The sequence below is a fragment of the Rutidosis leptorrhynchoides genome, chromosome 3 (assembly GCF_046630445.1).
Source record: "Rutidosis leptorrhynchoides isolate AG116_Rl617_1_P2 chromosome 3, CSIRO_AGI_Rlap_v1, whole genome shotgun sequence".
In the NCBI taxonomy this organism is placed as follows: Eukaryota; Viridiplantae; Streptophyta; class Magnoliopsida; order Asterales; family Asteraceae; genus Rutidosis; species Rutidosis leptorrhynchoides.
In genome coordinates, this window is record NC_092335.1 from 526,714,063 (window position 1) to 526,735,303 (window position 21,241).

At 29.3% G+C, this 21,241-nt stretch overlaps 1 long non-coding RNA gene and 1 pseudogene across 2 annotated transcripts; both read right to left on the reverse strand.

Annotated features, from left to right (window-relative positions):
• Window positions 1-1,120, reverse strand: part of LOC139901907 (disease resistance protein RPV1-like) — a 28,702-nt pseudogene extending 27,582 nt beyond the window's left edge.
• A 1,438-nt stretch (window positions 1,121-2,558) lies between these two features.
• Window positions 2,559-6,120, reverse strand: LOC139898355 (uncharacterized). Of its 2 annotated transcripts, none has more exons than XR_011776984.1 (4): window positions 5,870-6,120; window positions 4,786-5,147; window positions 4,226-4,318; window positions 2,559-4,140 (listed from the first exon to the last, which is right to left on the reverse strand). It is a non-coding gene; the product is annotated as an uncharacterized lncRNA (long non-coding RNA). The 2 variants fall into 2 exon arrangements; XR_011776985.1 differs by having other exon boundaries at window positions 4,786-5,154.
• Window positions 6,121-21,241: the final 15,121 nt, after the last annotated feature.

Sequence of the window (21,241 nt, forward strand, 5' to 3'; positions counted from 1 at the left end):
GAATTACACTAATAGTCCTTGTACTTTTATGATTGTATAATGTGAGAAGTTAACCATTAAACTTTGACGGCAGTTAGGTTGGGGTACCAACCACGACAGTTAAGCAAAATTGAGGTACCAAGTATGCAAAAAAGAAAGTTTAGGTGTTTTGATGCAAGTGTGAATAAACCACAGGTACTAATGGCGTAATTTTTTCTAATAATAATGTATAATAGTCAAAAGTTTAAACGAGAACCAAAAAAGGACGATAACTGCGAGAACCATTAAATTACAAGGATTTTCATATTTGAGTAGGTTGAATCACATATAAATGTTGATGGAAAGTAATATTGAACAAAAAATAGTTTGAAAAAACCTAAAATTTAACTATATAATTAAATATATAATTTTTCGTTCACATGTGCATGTGTTTGTGTAATATGCGAACATTTCATATAATTCACAATTGAATATGTAATTTGTGATTGTGAACATTTCTTTGCCAATGATATGAACACTAGATAACACTTATATGCAATTTGTTGAATATAAATGCATATAAACCATGTAATTAAGGAGTTCTCATAGTTCTCGTTGAGATGCAGTTTCTAGTATGAAAATATTGATTCACAAGGTTATGTGCCAACCTGTTTGAAGCAACCATGCCAATGACATTGCTAACCTCCGTAAGGGCTGCCTTCCACCCGTCAACGTTCTCATTTGTCCACCGGCTGTCAGGTTTGGCAGCAATCTTGAAAGTTCCCCGGTGTTTACGAACATCCGAAGGATCAACATGATAAAAAAGCAGTAAGACAAAATGATTGCAATCTATCCTTCTCCTTTGGTCAAGGATCAACGAGAGCTCGTCAAGGCACCACGTGGAAGTTGCATAGTTTTTAGACAACACGGTTATTGAGGCTTTAGAAGCTTTAATTGCGCTCTTAATTTCTGGCTTCAAGTTTTCGCCTCTTTCGGCATCGTCACTGTCTCTAAAAGTCAGAATTCCTGCTTGCTTCATCGCATGATTGAGATGATCAGTAAAAGAATGACGAGTATCTTCGCCCCTAAAGCTCATAAATACATCGTAGCTGCTACCTTTGGCCCTAGGAAGAGCCATGTTACTAGAGGATGAACAAGCCATTTCAAATTTTATCCAAATATGAAATGTCTGTGAAGAGATGCAATATTAGCCACTCAAAAGTCAACTACTATATCTTCAATACTTCACAAGTCTTCGATAACCAGCCCCAACCCAATGATCACCAATCAAATATTTTGGATAAGGTTTCCAATTTCCTTTCATCTAATCTAAATTATTATGTGAACTAATATATAATTTGATTCACTAAATAATCTTTAACGAAAAAAAGTTGAATTACTCCAGAAGAAAAATAAACTGATGTGAAAAAGACTATTGAAACCTTATAGAGTATAAAATATCATACATCATATGTAAATATATAATGAATTTTATTTTAAGTTTAGAAATAAAATAAAAAGAAAAAAGAAATTCTGCTATCTTCACAATAAAAAGTTCACATCAAATCTACCAATCTAATAGAAACTTTTAATTCCAAAGAAAACAAAATAACTAACCCGATTCCCACATAAAGTTTTATTTCGAAATGTTATGGATTAGTTATGACGCATGTGCGAGGCACATGCCAAGCTTAACCCCTTTTCTCGCCCAAGTATAAATAGGAAGTTAGTATTCATTTTGTCATTAGCTTGAGATTTGTGTTAGTGTGTGTTTACACATTTCCCTCTCATTTCCTATCCTATTGTAATTGTGACAATCTTAGTTCTTAATATAATTTCGATTTGCGATTTCAATTTCATTTCTTGTTTGTGAAATTCATTCGCATTTCTAATATTTTTACGATTCTTCCCAGAGATACATGACACATGCACATGAATTTAGTGATTTGACAGTATTTCCCCTGTGCACAACTGCACATGAATGAAAATCAACAAAAAAGTTATGGCTTTAATTTTTTCCCAATTCTTTTCTTATAAAATTGATTGCATAGTGTTTTGTTTATGATGATTAATACCTATTTTCATAGTCGATTTTTATACTCATGAAGAAAATCATGATAGAAAGTCCACTTACTGTTGAAAAGGCTAACGAATTTGTATACGATGGATTTTACCTTTTGCTATCCAATTTGATTGAATACGTTATATGATGAAATTGCTTCAACTTTTTTTCTTCTTCTTGTTCTTGACATTTGAATGCTTTAGAGATGATTTTTAGAGGATAAAATAAGTTTATGGGTTGACAAACTTTTTAGGTTTTCCGGTTGGTTTGAGATGACTGTGTAAAGGGTTACGTTGAGGAATCAATTTATTTTGATGGTTGAGGTGTATGGGTTTTCGAGGGTGAAAAGTAAAATTGGGTGAGAATCTTAGGATCGGAAATCTAGCTCACTAGAAGAAATAGGCCAACTCGACCGATAACTCCCCGAGTTCTTGTTTTCGAATTTTTACCGAGAACTTGAGCCCCGAATCGATCACAAACTTTCTCAACGGCCAAAAAAAGGGAAAATCGGAAAATCTGAATAAAATCGTAACTTCACCTTGTTTATAGAAAAAAAAAAGCATGTATATAACAACAAAATTGTAATTTCACCTTATTTATAAATAAGTAAAAAAAAAAAAAAAAAAACTACTTACACATGATAAAACAATTATGAATTCTCTTAAAAAAGATGACAGAATATACATATTGTGGCATATACAAATTTGAATATTGACCATATCTTCATCAATAGCTTGACAACAGAACCTTCGAATTAGATCTCTTCATGATGACTTAGCAATCGTTCATGTTCTTCTTGAAGAACCATAAAATCACCAAGCGACTGCACAACCTGGCTCATGGTAGGCCGTTCGATTGAATCACTACATTCACAACGCTCCGCAAGTTGAGCAAACTGTGTTAAACATTGGAGAGCAATTGTTCCACTGATACAAGAATCAACCAACAGATCCAGTTTTTGTGCTTCTACGTACACTCTTTACCCCACCTTACCAAACTAAATTGTCCCTCGCTTGCAAGCCTCCCAGATAGCAATTCAAATAGTACGACCCTGAAAGCATACACATCCGTTTTCAGTGTCGGATCTCCGGTAATGAAATACTCTGGATCTATATACCCCCTAATGCCATTTATACTATCGTTAACATATGAGGATTAATCAGTAGTTGAGTGTCAGGTTGAAGGTGAGCTTAGCTTAACGTTTGGAACTATTATGTACGACCAATGTACCGAAAGCGTAGTTTCCCAACCCTTATCCAAAAGAATGTTCGAACTCTTCACATTACGATGTATGATCCCCAGTGGAGTGCCGTTATGAAGGTATTCCAATCCACACCCAGCTCCTATGGCGACCCTCATTCGTTGCATCCAAGTTAGTGGAGCCTTGGCTATATATATTGATGATAATACAAAGATTCACCGGGCATATCATCAACGTTAGTTGGTATCGTCTAATTTGACCTTTATATATCTTTCCTGATACTCCGTGTCCAATGACCCGTATATCATTAAAAATTAATTTGTTGCATAAAGTATATCTTTCAGAGAATAACGAGTTGCTGAAAATAGTGACGTGGACACATGAATTTCTGAAACATTCTGATAAGAAGGAACAGGCCACCACTTACAATATTAAGCCCATGAATGATCAAGCCCAATACACCTTCAGTCAGCCCATGAATGAGCAAGTGGAATGCAAGGTGGTTGGCTATTTACACGTGTGAGGTGTCTATATATTAGGGAAGTCATGGTGAGAACTGAGAAGATATTATAGAGAATTTAGGTATGAGAATAGTATTGGCTCTTGAGAGAGATTGGGCAGGCAGATACCATTGATTTGGGTCTTCTCTGATTTTGGCAAAGTGAATTCAATTTGTGATTTCCTATGATTTATCTTATTATTCATCTTTAAAACACCAAGAGTTTAGTAATTAAAGTTTCAAGACACAATAGATTGGCTAAAAACTATATTAAAATAATGAAAAGTGATGGTGTCTAGCTTTAACACACTTCATTTTATCTATTAGGTAAAATGGTGTATTACCTTCGTTTTCAATTTGCTAAATAATGATGTGGCAGCTGCTTTCCCTTTTCTCTTCAGCCATTCTTTTCTTATATGCCTGCAGTTGCATGAAAATCTTTACGTTTCTCCATTACATAACATTGAATATTAGTGTAAATCTGCCAAACTTAAATTTTATATACCTCCTTTTCGGTATTACTAAACCCTGATCTGGCTGTCATCCCATGTGTGCTTGAAAAGTACTCGTCGAAAGATAGACGAGAAGTCTCTGCAATCTTTTTTGACAAAGAACATAACAAGATCCCAAAAAACAAGATTATAATTTAATTGATATTATGCACTCCAATAAGTTATTATTATTTTTTTGAAAAGAGGGAATCCCACCCAGTTATAACAGTTTAGTAAGTCTTCTTAATTTGCAAACTCCTGTAATATTAATATAAAAAAAAAGACATAACAGACGGATTTACTATGGAACATATAGATGCTTATAAGGGATACATCATCGCAGGTCGAAAACGCGTGTCAGAATAGCCCGTCGATAACGTGCGTCGAAATCACGAGTTGAAAACGTTGATCGATAAAGGGCTTGACATGTTATGCAAAGTTGACATTTAGCTGAGAAGGTTAACAAAAGTTAACGACCACCCTCTTTTTGATTAACTTTTGATAACGTACTCCTTTAAATGATGCAAAGTGAAATAGATTACCTATAATATGAAAAACAGTGTAAAATAGTTACCTTTAAATGGAATTTGCCTTGATAAAAAGGCACTTGACCCATATGACCCAATCTAAAAGCTTGTTATGCACACCGCCCCTCCTTTTCTCAGATGATGGATCCAAAGTGTACAACATATAAAGACATCTTGAGTTTACCCAAGCACACATATATTAAGGTCACCCACATATTAATTTGTTTCTGGCCACTCAAGTTTATATCTGATTTTATTTTTGCCAAATCCACCCAACACCTTGTTGAAGTTGCGTAGTTTTCAGACAAAACAATTATTGAAGTATCAGATGCTATAATTGCCCTCTGAATTTCAAGTTTCATGTCTTCGCCACTTTCAGCATCATCACTGTCTCTAAAAGTTAGAATTCCTGCATGCTTCAAAGCATTATAGAGATGATCAGTAAAAGCATGACGGGTATCAAAGCTCAGAAATACATCATAGCTTAGCTGCTACCATTAGCCCTAGGATAAGCCATGTTACTAGAGGAAGAAGAAGCCATTTCAAATTAGATGAAATGATCTATAAAGATGAAATATTATGAACTCAAAAGTCAACTATATGTTCAATTACTCTAAAGTCTTCTGATAACCTCCCCCCATTATCACCAATCAAATAATATAATAGAGTTTCTAATCTACTTTAATCTAATCGGAATTCTTCAAACTAACAAGATTTAATAAATATACCATCTTCAACGAAAACAAGGTTCAAACAATAATTAGTGGTACAAAACAACCATTTATAAATATTATACATAATTTAATAATGAATTCAAACATTTTAGCAAATTAATAAACCTGATTCATTCACAGAAAGTTTTATTATAAGCACGTGAATTTAGTGAATTGACAGTATAACCTGTCACAAATCACAACTCATTGACCTAATTTTACACCTTTCCTCCTTGACAACTACTGTGCACATGAAAGAAAAGCAGCAAAAAATAGGGCTTTTATTTTCCCGCAATTCTTATAAATTATGATTGATACCTATTTCATAATTCAATTTATTATACTTATGTGAAGAAAATAAACAAAGAAACTACACTTACAGTTGAAAGCCTAATGATCTGATTAAGATGGATTGTACCTTTTGCTATCAAACTTGATTTACTTTAATATGTTGTCTGATCTGATGAAATTGCTTGAACCTTTCTTCTGTTCTTGTTCTTGTTCTTGACATTTGAATGCTTTAGGGGTGATTTTGAACATATATATGTTAACATACTTATTAGGTTTTTCGGTTGGTTTAAGATGACGGTTTAAGGGTTGAGTTGAGGAATCAATGGGTTTAGATGGTTATGGTGTGTGAATTTAGCGTGAAAAGTACTCCGTAATTAATTTGAGGGAGATACGCTCAGTTCCAGGACTTTTTTTTATGAAGAAAAAAAAAAAATGAACGCAACAGAGATGAGAAAGGGAAGAAAGTGGCATCATTTTGATTTTGAAGGACTGCTGAACAAAAAATTATGCAAAATTTTTCTTTCACTTTTTCCTTTTTCTCTTTTTAAAAATTCTAAATTATTAAACCAAAATGTTTGTATTACTTGTATTTTATTTTTTTATTTTTTTTTAAAAAGCAACAAATTTATTTATTAGCTCAAATCACAACACAGAATAAGAGGGATCCATGAAGGAGAGCCCAGAATCATCGCACCACTTTACAAGATTAATTCAAAAAAAAAAAAAAAATACACACATTTAAGATCTAAACAATAAGATGCTAAGGTAGTAACTTATACGAATAAACACTAAAGATATTTATAAGATGAAAGCTTGCGGATTATATAGCCACATATGTGAAAGGACCAGTCCTAATCCATCTGGACGAAGTCACCAACAATTGGTTCCATTACGATGATCGACTCCAAATAATGTCTTTAGAATGAGCTAATGCACAGCGGAAGGTTTCTTTCATACCTGAGAATAAACATGCTTTCAAGTGTCAACCAAAAGGTTGGTGAGTTCATTAGTTTAACATAAATAATCATTTCATAATTTTAATAGACCACAAGATTTCATATTTCCATTTCTCATAAACATACGTCCCATGCATAGATACAAAATATCATTCATATGGATTGAACACCTGGTAACCGACATTCACAATATACATATAAGAATATCCCCATCATTCCGGGATCCTCCTTCGGACATGATATAAATTTCGAAGTACTAAAGCATCCGGTACTTTGGATGGGGCTTGTTGGGCCCGATAGATCTATCTTTAGGATTCGCGTCAATTAGGGTGTCTGTTCCCTAATTCTTAGATTACCAGACTATATAAAAAGGGGCATATTCGATTTCGATAATTCAACCATATAATGTAGTTTCAATTACTTGTGTTCATTTCGTAAAATAGTTATAAAAGCAGCGCATGTATTCTCAGTCTCAAAAATATATATAAAAAGGGAATAATGAAACTCACGCATATAAATATTGTAAAACAGTTAATAAAGCATTTGCATGTATTCTCAGCCCAAAAACGTAAAGAGTAAAAAGGGCAAATGAACTCACCTAATGTATTTTGTAGTAAAAATACATATGACGATATTAAACAACTGAACAACGCAGGGTTGACCTCGGATTCACGAACCTATATCATTTGTATATAAATTAAAATGTATAATCGTAATCGAACAAGTTTATATATATATCTTAAATTATATCTTATACTTATTTAGTTTGTGTATATCTTTAAAATGTTTAATATTAATATATCTATATCTATATATATATATATATATATATATATATATATATATATATATATATATATATATATATATATATATATATATATATATATATATATATATATGGTTAGTATTATATTTAAAATCATTAGTTGATTATATGTAAGTATTTATATAAATTCTATTAATATGTTTGATATATTGTATATAAAATATTAATGTATTTTTAGTATATATAAAGAGTATATTTTATGTACAAAATATTTATATGTTAAAATGATAGTTTTGATAACAATGATTTACTTATAATAATATTAATAATCTTATTGATAATAATAATACTAATAATAGTAATGTTTTGGTTTAGAATGATACTTAGGTTAATAATAACAACAATACTAATAATTTACAAAAATGATTAGTCAGTAATTCTGATAATAATAATATTATTCATATTGGTGACTATAATCATAATTCGTAATACTAATAGTAAAGATAACTAATACTTTTATTAGTAATATTAATAATAATAACTATCATGTTAGTCCAAATAACAATTTCTAATAATAACATTGATAATTCTATAATTTTAATCATAATACTTTTAAATGGTATTGCTAAGGATGATAATAATAATCATGACAATGATAATTATAATACATTAATAATACAATAAAATTAATCATAATAATAATAGTAATACTTATAATACTAATTATAATGCCAATTCTAATAATTATAATGATAATGATAATAACAATAGTACTAGTAATACTTTTAATTCTTGCAACTATGATATTAGTAATAAATACTATATCACTAATAATAACAAACATAATAGAAATCATAATAATACTTTTATCCCTATTATTAATGCTAATATTAGTAATACGTATAATATTTAATGATGTTACTTAAATATAAATCATATTATTAATGTTAATCTAATAATGCTAATAACTAACAAATATAACAATAACAATAACAATATCAATAATAATTTCAATAATAATAATAATAATAATAATAATAATGAAATTACAAATAATAATAATAATTTTTGATATTAAAAACTACCTTAGGAACCATCTTTAAAAAGAATTGCACAAAGACGCACCAAGCGGGATTTGAACCCGTGACCTTCCGTTCCCCGACAACACTCCTAACCACTCAGCTGTGCTTGATTATCTGAGTTTGTACTATCTTAAAATTTATATAAAACGTTTCTGATAACTTCCATTTTCTCCATCAAGATCACAACAAACGACCATGGCTCCCAAAACAATTAATCAACGAATTGCAAAATAAGTTTAGGATTTTTCCAACAACATATAACGATCTATACATGTTCCTGAGTGATTTGAAACCGAAAATTAAATAAAAAAAATTAAAAACGCTGCATAGCAGCTCACGGTCCTAAATAAAAAAAATCAATTTTTGAATTAGAGTACGTAATAGATTATGGTTATAACATAAAGTAGTTTGTGAATCATGTATGGAAACTTTTGGAATCAATAATTTAACTTAAAACCTCAAAACAAACTTGGATTTCACCAAGAACAATTTCGTTGACTTTTACAATTTAAAACTTTGACCTTGAAATTCAACCTTGTTTTATCGAATTGAAATTTGAAATTGTGTGTACACATTCACGACATGAATAAGAACATATCTGCATTCTTACATTTTCTTAATTTGATCCGAATTAGATTAAGGTTAAATGGGTTTTGTATTAATGACCGAGAGAAAAAAAAATAAATAAATAAAATGATGAACCTGTTTATTTCTTTTATCAGTCAGCAGAAGTGGAAAAAAAAAATGATGAGGTTTGAATGATTGATCAAAAAAAATGATCAAAGTCAATTTTGTAGGGTTGTTGATGCTCGACTGGTTTCACGAGAGTAATAGGGAGAACAGAACAAAATAAAAAAAAAACTGAAATGGGTGTATATATTTTTATAAGCATAATTATAATTATATATATAAGTGTTCTTATCTACATTTATTTAAATTTTCATTAATTATGTATCTTATTTATATATTTTGAATTAATCTTATTAATTAACAATAATAATAATACTCTTAATATTATAAATAAATAAATAAAAAAAAATTATAATAGTAGTAATAATAATATTATTGTTAATGATAATGATAATAATAATTTTAAAATTTATAACAATACTATTAATAATAACTATAATAATACTTATCATAATGATAATGATATTAGTTATAACAATATCAATATTATTAATGAGAATAATAATAATAATATCAACAATATAACAACTTATGCATAACAAATTATATATATATATATATATATATATATATATATATATATATATATATATATATATCACATATTATAATTTATAATAAAAATATTAATATTAATATTAACTTTAATAATAATGTTTGTGATGATTATAATATTAATGTAACATTATAACTTGTACTTGCATATAATATATTAACTTTTCACTATATTATATAGTAACGTTTATTGTGTATTTGATATTATAATATATTAATAACTATAAATAGAAATTACTTATATAGATTCATAATAATATATATATATATAGTTATATATATATATATATATATATATATATATATATATATATATATATATATATATATATATATATATATATATATATATATATATATATATATATATATATATATATATATATATATATATATATATGTATATATATTCGTTTTGATATTAACTTATTTGTTCTAACTATTATTTTACATTATGGATCCACTTAATTATATTATAAAATTTTAGTTTATTATATATATATATTATATTATATGTATATACATATTTACTTATCAACCCATGTTCGTGAATCGTCGGAATCGGTCAAAGGTCAATTGAATATATGAACCTAGTTTCAAAGTTTTCGAGATTCAACATTACAAACTTTACTTATCGTGTCGGAAACATATAAAGATTAGAGTTTAAATTTGGTCGAAAATTCCCGGGTCATCACAGTACCTACCCGTTAAAGAAATTTCGTCCCGAAATTTGAGTGAGGTTGTCATGGCTAACTATAAAAATGTTTTCATGACGAATATGAGTTGATAAATAGAGTTTTATCATCATCGAGTAATATGGATAAAACAATTTGATTATTCGAAGAGCACGAGTGAAGCTATTCACAAAAGAATGAAATGAGAAACAAAGATTTATTTTTATTTTTTTTTTAACTTTTGACGTAGTCAGGTTTGAATTTAGAAAATAAGGCGCGTCTTAACTTTTGACATTGCCTTGGTTGAATTCTGAAATTCAAGGGATTTAAAGAAAATCTTGAAGATCTATAAGATCTGATTCTTCGGGATTTATGGAAATTAAGATCTCTTTAATTAAATACGGTGGTCTGCCCCGATTACTATGTCTGATATTTCCTTTATAAATTTACCTTTTCCGTTCCATTTATTTTCACCACTTCTATACTCAATTTCTAAATTCAAAAGATTTATAAAATGCTTAACCCTGTCCTGATCCTTGTTCTTATTCTAACTATCGCAATGATCGTTCTTCTTTTCCAACTCCCACCTGAAGAATCTATTTATTTTTATTATGCTCTAGGGATTATTGTATTTATAATCCTCCCGTGTCTTTATATTGCTATACGTACTGATATCCACGGTTTGTAATTTCGGTGTTGTCATTGGGCTTTATATTTTCTCTTATATTTTGGATCTCTTTGCCTTTTTATTATCCTCCCGACCTCTAGTAAAGCGAGTAATGGTCCAGAATTCGTAAGTATGGAATTTCGGATAAACATCATGTTCTAAATAAGAAAGAAGGTATTAGCACGATTTGATTTGTCAAATTATCAGAATCACTGAGTATAGAACTATCAAGAATATATATTTTTGATATGTTCAGAAGTTACGCAGGATGAAAAAGTTATGTAACATGACACGTGATGACGTTATGATCTGTGAATCATCACGTCTCATTAGAAACTCAGCATGGCTTACTGTGATATAATCACATTGATCAAGTGTCATTATATTATACTAACTCATGCATCAGTTCCCAACATTACTTCAATAACATTCATATTTTAAGCTTGAAAGTTTACAGAATATAGAAACTAATAGTTTCTATATGATATAACACTGATAGCACGAAGAGATTATTGATTTCAGATAAGAATAGATATGAAAATATCTTCAGAAATATGGAGGATATTTATAATGAAAGATACGATGATATCTTGAAATTTCTAATATCGATGGGTGATGAAGAAGATTTATCCGTAAGGGTTTAGATTCGGAAGCAAGGTATTCACTAGAGGTTTCATCAGAAACGGAATCATTTGGATTCTTTGAAGTCAAACTTATTCTTTGTGATTTGTCCACGGTTTTCTTCATAGCTTCGCATAATCTGCTTTTCGATACTAAATTTTCTATTGAATGTTTCCAATATAATGATATACAGGAAGCACGAAGAGGTATATAATTTCGAACGAGAATATTTATGAAAATATCCTCAGAAATATCGAAGATATTGATGATGATATTTTGGAATTTCTAAGTTCGATGGTCGATGGAGAAAGATTTTCCGCAAGATTTTAACATGACTTCAGAGCAAGATATTCTCTAAAGATTTCAACGGATCCAGAATTATCTGGATTCTTTGAATATAGGGTATAGTCCTGGTTTTTGGCCTTGGTTTCTTTCATGGTTTGCTCAATCTGTTTTTCAGTACCAAATTTTCTATCGAGCGTTCCCAACACTCTCTTCTTTATCATCAAACTTTTGACCGTTTAGACCATCTACAATTTTTATGTTTCCTCTGCATTTAATGCTACGATATCTGAATCATCGGTTATTAATCCGAGGTAGTTTCAGGAAAATTGTGTTTTTAGATGATTAAACGCTGATGGTAATATGGCGGAATATGAAACGTTACCTGGTAACAATAAAAGAGCACGCGTATAAATCAAGGTGATAATAAGGTTGTTTCGAACGAAAAGTCGAAGTTGATTTGTTGAAGCTGTGACAAAATTTGCTACCTTGAAAGAAATCACCAAGTTATTTTGGGTAATAATAACACTAAAGGAATTAGCACAGATATGTGTTAAATGTTTACTCAGATTCTGAGTGTTTTCAGGTGCATAACTATATGTATCAATCTTTTCTTCTATAGATGAAGTGCGGTTGGTTCATCCTCTTGATTGAGGTGTTTTCAAGAATCATGAAAGGTTTGAACGCAGAATGTAGTCGTGAAGATACAAATGATGTTTAAGACGAAATCAAGTGGCAACTTGAAGAATTGTTTAGTTTCATATATTATAATCAATATTTTAATTCATTTTAATTGTCCAATGTTATTAGTCCACAGTCGATAGTCCACAGTAACAGTCCAATAATTCATATATAGTTTAATATACAATGTTCGAATTAATTAATACGTGTCGTGACCCATATACGTCTCAGACTCGATCACAACTCAAAGTATATATATTATTATAGAATCAACCTCAACCCTGTATAGAGAACTCGATCATTACTGCATATAGAGTGTCTATGGTGATTCCAAATAATATATATAGATGTGTCGATATGATATGTCAAAACTTTGTATACGTGTCCCGATATTTAAAGTGCGAAAAATAAATAAAAAAATTAAATGACGATAAATAAAATGCGTAAAGTAAATAACAGAAATTAAATAACGATAAATAAAATTGCGAGAATTAAAATTGCGATAAAATAAATTGCGATAAATAAAATGTAATATGGAATTAACAGTTAGCTAGGAACAGTTAGCTAGGATTTTGTTAGCGTGGTTTCTTAACAAAATTTCATATTGTCAATTAGTCTGTTTCTAATCAATTTTTATTGTGTCCATTATTTCTTCATTATGCCACTTGTTGGATTCTGATAAATCAAAATCCAAATATGAAATTGGATGAATATGGTTATTCTGTGGTGAACGGATACGTATATCTGTGGATGTAAGTAGGATAGTAAATGACCATTGAATCAGGTTCGAAGAGTGTACAGTGTTACTTATAAATGTGAAATCTTAAATATTCTTCGGGTATTACCTACCCGTTAAAATATTTTCATCATTAACAGTTTGTACAAAAGAATTTTTAATTACAATCTTTATGAAAGCATATATACATATATATTTTCTTCAGATGTATTCATGGATTTAATGAGTTAATATGATATTAAACTCATTTGCTTTTCGGTTGGAACTAGAATAAATAATCTCTAAAACTTTAGAGATTACATATTCGTCATGTCGAACGAAGATAAATGAGGTAGAACGATACGTAGAACGAAGATCATACTCAAAGTACAGATGATGATATTGAAGCATGGATTGTTGATGGTACTGGTGCTGTTATTGATGGTACTGTTGGTGCCGGTGATGTTGCTGAAGCTGGTACATTTTGCACCATAATCTCCGAATTGATTATTCGAGCGCGAAGTTCGTTGACTTATTACTTCAGGATGATTGTCGGTCGGAACGAGCGGATGAATAAGGTTCAGAATTGTGGATAGAATATAATCTTGTCGAGTTACCCTGGAAATGAGACTGAAAATGGTGTCTCGAACAGGTTCGCCGGTAAACGCTTCAGGTTCATTGTCAAGAGGTGAATTCGGTTGGTGGAAGGGATTGCCTTCTGCGCGTTTCCATTAATTAAGTATACTACGAACCCATCAGATGAATTGATAATGGCTGATTGGTTGATTCATGCCGATGACGCTGTTTTCGGAGCTTAGGTGAACATCTATGTCGGAATAGCTGTCGGAATAACTATCGGAATAGCTATCGGAATCTGAGGGACTCGAACTGGTTGAGGGATTCATCCCGTACGATCAGATGAAGGATTTTCGATAAGAAATAGATTATAGGATATAGATTAGTACCCTACAATACATAATTTTTTTTCATATGCATATATAATACTAAAATCCCATAAGTTACGGAGGAATCTACGGAAGCTGTCAGGCATCGGTAACAATAACAGGTACGCTAAGATATGAATTAGCAGGTATGCTAAGATATAGATTTGTGTCTATACACTAATCATGCAATTAATGCAATAAGATGTGTCTAGACTAAAGGTGATAAGCAAGTAATTCTCTAAGAATGATAAGCAGGAAATTTACGACACGAAATGATAAGCAAAACTTTTGACATGCAGACACGGTCGAAGTCCAGACTCACTAATGCATCCTAACGACTTATCAGTTAGACACACTAATGCAGACTTGGTTTGCTAAGACCACCGCTCTGATACCAACTGAAAGGACCAGTCCTAATCCATCTGGACGAAGTCACCAACAATTGGTTCCATTACGATGATCGACTCCAAATAATGTCTTTAGAATGAGCTAATGCACAGCGGAAGGTTTCTTTCATACCTGAGAATAAACATGCTTTCAAGTGTCAACCAAAAGGTTGGTGAGTTCATTAGTTTAACATAAATAATCATTTCATAATTTTAATAGACCACAAGATTTCATATTTCCATTTCTCATAAACATACGTCCCATGCATAGATACAAAATATCATTCATATGGATTGAACACCTGGTAACCGACATTCACAATATACATATAAGAATATCCCCATCATTCCGGGATCCTCCTTCGGACATGATATAAATTTCGAAGTACTAAAGCATCCGGTACTTTGGATGGGGCTTGTTGGGCCCGATAGATCTATCTTTAGGATTCGCGTCAATTAGGGTGTCTGTTCCCTAATTCTTAGATTACCAGACTATATAAAAAGGGGCATATTCGATTTCGATAATTCAACCATATAATGTAGTTTCAATTACTTGTGTTCATTTCGTAAAATAGTTATAAAAGCAGCGCATGTATTCTCAGTCCCAAAAATATATATAAAAAGGGAATAATGAAACTCACGCATATAAATATTGTAAAACAGTTAATAAAGCATTTGCATGTATTCTCAGCCCAAAAACGTAAAGAGTAAAAAGGGCAAATGAACTCACCTAATGTATTTTGTAGTAAAAATACATATGACGATATTAAACAACTGAACAACGCAGGGTTGACCTCGGATTCACGAACCTATATCATTTGTATATAAATTAAAATGTATAATCGTAATCGAACAAGTTTATATATATATCTTAAATTATATCTTATACTTATTTAGTTTGTGTATATCTTTAAAATGTTTAATATTAATATATCTATATATATATATATATATATATATATATATATATATATATATATATATATATATATATATATATATATATATATATATATATATATATAGATATATATATATATATATATATATATGGTTAGTATTATATTTAAAATCATTAGTTGATTATATGTAAGTATTTATATAAATTCTATTAATATGTTTGATATATTGTATATAAAATATTAATGTATTTTTAGTATATATAAAGAGTATATTTTATGTACAAAATATTTATATGTTAAAATGATAGTTTTGATAACAATGATTTACTTATAATAATATTAATAATCTTATTGATAATAATAATACTAATAATAGTAATGTTTTGGTTTAGAATGATACTTAGGTTAATAATAACAACAATACTAATAATTTACAAAAATGATTAGTCAGTAATTCTGATAATAATAATATTATTCATATTGGTGACTATAATCATAATTCGTAATACTAATAGTAAAGATAACTAATACTTTTATTAGTAATATTAATAATAATAACTATCATGTTAGTCCAAATAACAATTTCTAATAATAACATTGATAATTCTATAATTTTAATCATAATACTTTTAAATAGTATTGCTAAGGATGATAATAATAATCATGACAATGATAATTATAATACATTAATAATACAATAAAATTAATCATAATAATAATAGTAATACTTATAATACTAATTATAATGCCAATTCTAATAATTATAATGATAATGATAATAACAATAGTACTAGTAATACTTTTAATTCTTGCAACTATGATATTAGTAATAAATACTATATCACTAATAATAACAAACATAATAGAAATCATAATAATACTTTTATCCCTATTATTAATGCTAATATTAGTAATACGTATAATATTTAATGATGTTACTTAAATATAAATCATATTATTAATGTTAATCTAATAATGCTAATAACTAACAAATATAACAATAACAATAACAATATCAATAATAATTTCAATAATAATAATAATAATAATAATAATAATGAAATTACAAATAATAATAATAATTTTTGATATTAAAAACTACCTTAGGAACCATCTTTAAAAAGAATTGCACAAAGACGCACCAAGCGGGATTTGAACCCGTGACCTTCCGTTCCCCGACAACACTCCTAACCACTCAGCTGTGCTTGATTATCTGAGTTTGTACTATCTTAAAATTTATATAAAACGTTTCTGATAACTTCCATTTTCTCCATCAAGATCACAACAAACGACCATGGCTCCCAAAACAATTAATCAACGAATTGCAAAATAAGTTTAGGATTTTTCCAACAACATATAACGATCTATACATGTTCCTGAGTGATTTGAAACCGAAAATTAAATAAAAAAAATTAAAAACGCTGCATAGCAGCTCACGGTCCTAAATAAAAAAAAATCAATTTTTGAATTAGAGTACGTAATAGATTATGGTTATAACATAAAGTAGTTTGTGAATCATGTATGGAAACTTTTGGAATCAATAATTTAACTTAAAACCTCAAAACAAACTTGGATTTCACCAAGAACAATTTCGTTGACTTTTACAATTTAAAACTTTGACCTTGAAATTCAACCTTGTTTTATCGAATTGAAATTTGAAATTGTGTGTACACATTCACGACATGAATAAGAACATATCTGCATTCTTACATTTTCTTAATTTGATCCGAATTAGATTAAGGTTAAATGGGTTTTGTATTAATGACCGAGAGAAAAAAAAATAAATAAATAAAATGATGAACCTGTTTATTTCTTTTATCAGTCAGCAGAAGTGGAAAAAAAAAATGATGAGGTTTGAATGATTGATCAAAAAAAATGATCAAAGTCAATTTTGTAGGGTTGTTGATGCTCGACTGGTTTCACGAGAGTAATAGGGAGAACAGAACAAAATAAAAAAAAAACTGAAATGGGTGTATATATTTTTATAAGCATAATTATAATTATATATATAAGTGTTCTTATCTACATTTATTTAAATTTTCATTAATTATGTATCTTATTTATATATTTTGAATTAATCTTATTAATTAACAATAATAATAATACTCTTAATATTATAAATAAATAAATAAAAAAAAATTATAATAGTAGTAATAATAATATTATTGTTAATGATAATGATAATAATAATTTTAAAATTTATAACAATACTATTAATAATAACTATAATAATACTTATCATAATGATAATGATATTAGTTATAACAATATCAATATTATTAATGAGAATAATAATAATAATATCAACAATATAACAACTTATGCATAACAAATTATATATATATATATATATATATATATATATATATATATATATATATATATATATATATATATATATATATATATATATCACATATTATAATTTATAATAAAAATATTAATATTAATATTAACTTTAATAATAATGTTTGTGATGATTATAATATTAATGTAACATTATAACTTGTACTTGCATATAATATATTAACTTTTCACTATATTATATAGTAACGTTTATTGTGTATTTGATATTATAATATATTAATAACTATAAATAGAAATTACTTATATAGATTCATAATAATATATATATATATAGTTATATATATATATATATATATATATATATATATATATATATATATATATATATATATATATATATATATATATATATATATATATATATATATGTATATATATTCGTTTTGATATTAACTTATTTGTTCTAACTATTATTTTACATTATGGATCCACTTAATTATATTATAAAATTTTAGTTTATTATATATATATATTATATTATATGTATATACATATTTACTTATCAACCCATGTTCGTGAATCGTCGGAATCGGTCAAAGGTCAATTGAATATATGAACCTAGTTTCAAAGTTTTCGAGATTCAACATTACAAACTTTACTTATCGTGTCGGAAACATATAAAGATTAGAGTTTAAATTTGGTCGAAAATTCCCGGGTCATCACAATATGCCAATCGATATTTTTGTTTTTACAACGCTTCGTGATCCATACATAAGTTTTGACTTGAATTTCATTCAACGCAACCAGAGGATTCCATCCCACTTTTTTAAAGACCTAATGATTTCGATTTTTTCAAATAAGGTAACCGCACACCCATATGACCGCTTGCCAAATCTTCGCACCCGTTTCTGATGTTTGCATATGAATGCTCTCACCAAAGATGTCTTGAAAAGAAAGGTGCGTTGTCCCGTTTAGACCCCACCATTGAATCACCTTGTCCCATATTACCGACACTTTTGAACAATTTACTAACGAATGTTCTACCATCTCGGTGTCATCATGTAACGACATCAAATCCGTTTACCAAAAACGAAGCACTTTTTTTTATAAGTAGGTCCCATTAAAACGTTCATAATACATAATATTTTCAACTCTGTATTAACCAAAACATAATATCATAACGATATGTTTAACAATTTATAATGACCCTTGGTACACAAATGACACATTACAAAAGCATTTATAATAATGACCCAATTACACAAAACACGGGTTAATACTTAATAACCCAACCCGATACCAAGAGCATAATCTCGGGGATTACCAAATCCTCAGTCTGCGTCTAAATATCCAAAAGCTACCCCATCGAGCTCGAGCGCTCCTACGCATCTAGTCTAACAACTAGCTAGCTTCACAATCACAATACCTGTAAAAAGGTAAACAACGAGAGGGGTAAGCATAAAGCTTAGTGAATGCAATAATTATACATATACATATATAATCTACTTACTTGCAAACACTTACACAAATACCGCATACATGCTAGCAATCTAATTAGCATACCATCGCAAAGTATAAAGCTAATAATCTCCAATACCGCAAGCTAGCATAACCAATAGCATATATTCATCACAATATTAAATGCTAAATAAACAACACACCCACAATATGGTTTACCATACTCGCTTCATGGTGCTACCGGCTCCGTGGTTCACACCATACGCATTTGTCATGATGCTACCGGCTCCGTGGTTCACATTACAACTCGAGTCATACTCACGCTAAGGCGCTACCGGCTCCGTGGTTCACACCTTAACAACTCGTACTATAGTGCTACCGGCTCCGTGGTTCACACTATAACACACGTACCATGATGCTACCGACTCCGTGGTCCACATCACAACTCGAGTCATACTCACGCTAAGGCGCTACCAGCTTCGTGGTTCACACCTTAACAACTCGTACTATAGTGCTACCGGCTCCGTGGTTCACACTACAACACACGTACCATGATACTACCAGCTCCGTGGTTCACATCGTAGCACACTCGCACATGCTATGGCACTACCGGCTCCGTGGTTCATACCATAGCACACAAATAAATACACTATATACATACACGTATAATTATTTCACTCACCTTGGAATGCCCGCACAAGTCATGTGTAACATGATCTCCGTCCTCAAATCCGAGCAAGTAACCACCTATATCACACATAGGTACAATATACACATAAATAGCCATTCTCTAAAATAGAACCCGACACAAACATCCGTTAGCCGAGAGATCACACCTTGCTCGCCAAAACTCGCCCATTTAACACCTAATAGACACGAACCAATTACCACTTAGGGTGGTAATTTAAACCCACTCTACAATGCACAATTTAACCCAAAATTATACTTGAAACCAATTAGACCATCCTAGGTCTTAGCACTAGATTACCACTTAGGTAGTGATCATTTCAAACCGCCATTTACACAAAAATCACACACACGTGCAATATTGACCCATATTGCTTTTGACGCATTTGACTTATGTTAAAACATCACTTTGACCCGAAATCACTTCTCATGCGTGATTACTTCCAAAAACTCCATTTAACACTTAAACACAAATGTTTAAACATCCATTTGTGTGACGACCCGAAAATTTTCAACTAAATTTAAACTTAATCTTTATATATTTCCGACACGATAAGCAAAGTCTGTAATATTAAAACCTCAAAAACTTTGAACTGTGTTCATGTATTCATTTACCCTTAGACTGCTCTCGACGATTCACGAACAATTAATTGTAAATAGATATGTGTGTATGTATATATAAATAATAATTCGAAATATAATTTAAAATATTGTATGTTGTTGTTACTAAAATTTATTTACGTAAAGTAAAATAAAAATAGGATATTATAAAAAAATTATTATTTAAAATATATCTCTATATATAAATAAAGTATATTAAAATAAATATTAAATTATTGTAATACTCGTATGATGTTTCGATTGTTATTAAGCAAGTTAAATTCAAACTTATGTAATTTTTAAAAATAAACGGTGATACGAAAATGAGTTCTATAAATTTTAGGCTTACTAAAAATGTATTTAGGAACTATTTGTTAAGTTTTAACACTTTTTATATTTCACCCATAATTGAGAGGGACAGTTGATGTAATTTTTATTTATTAAATTAATGATTGAATTTTATACCATAATGACCAAAATAAATAAATATAGTTAATTTAAAATTTTGGGATTTTTCTGAAGA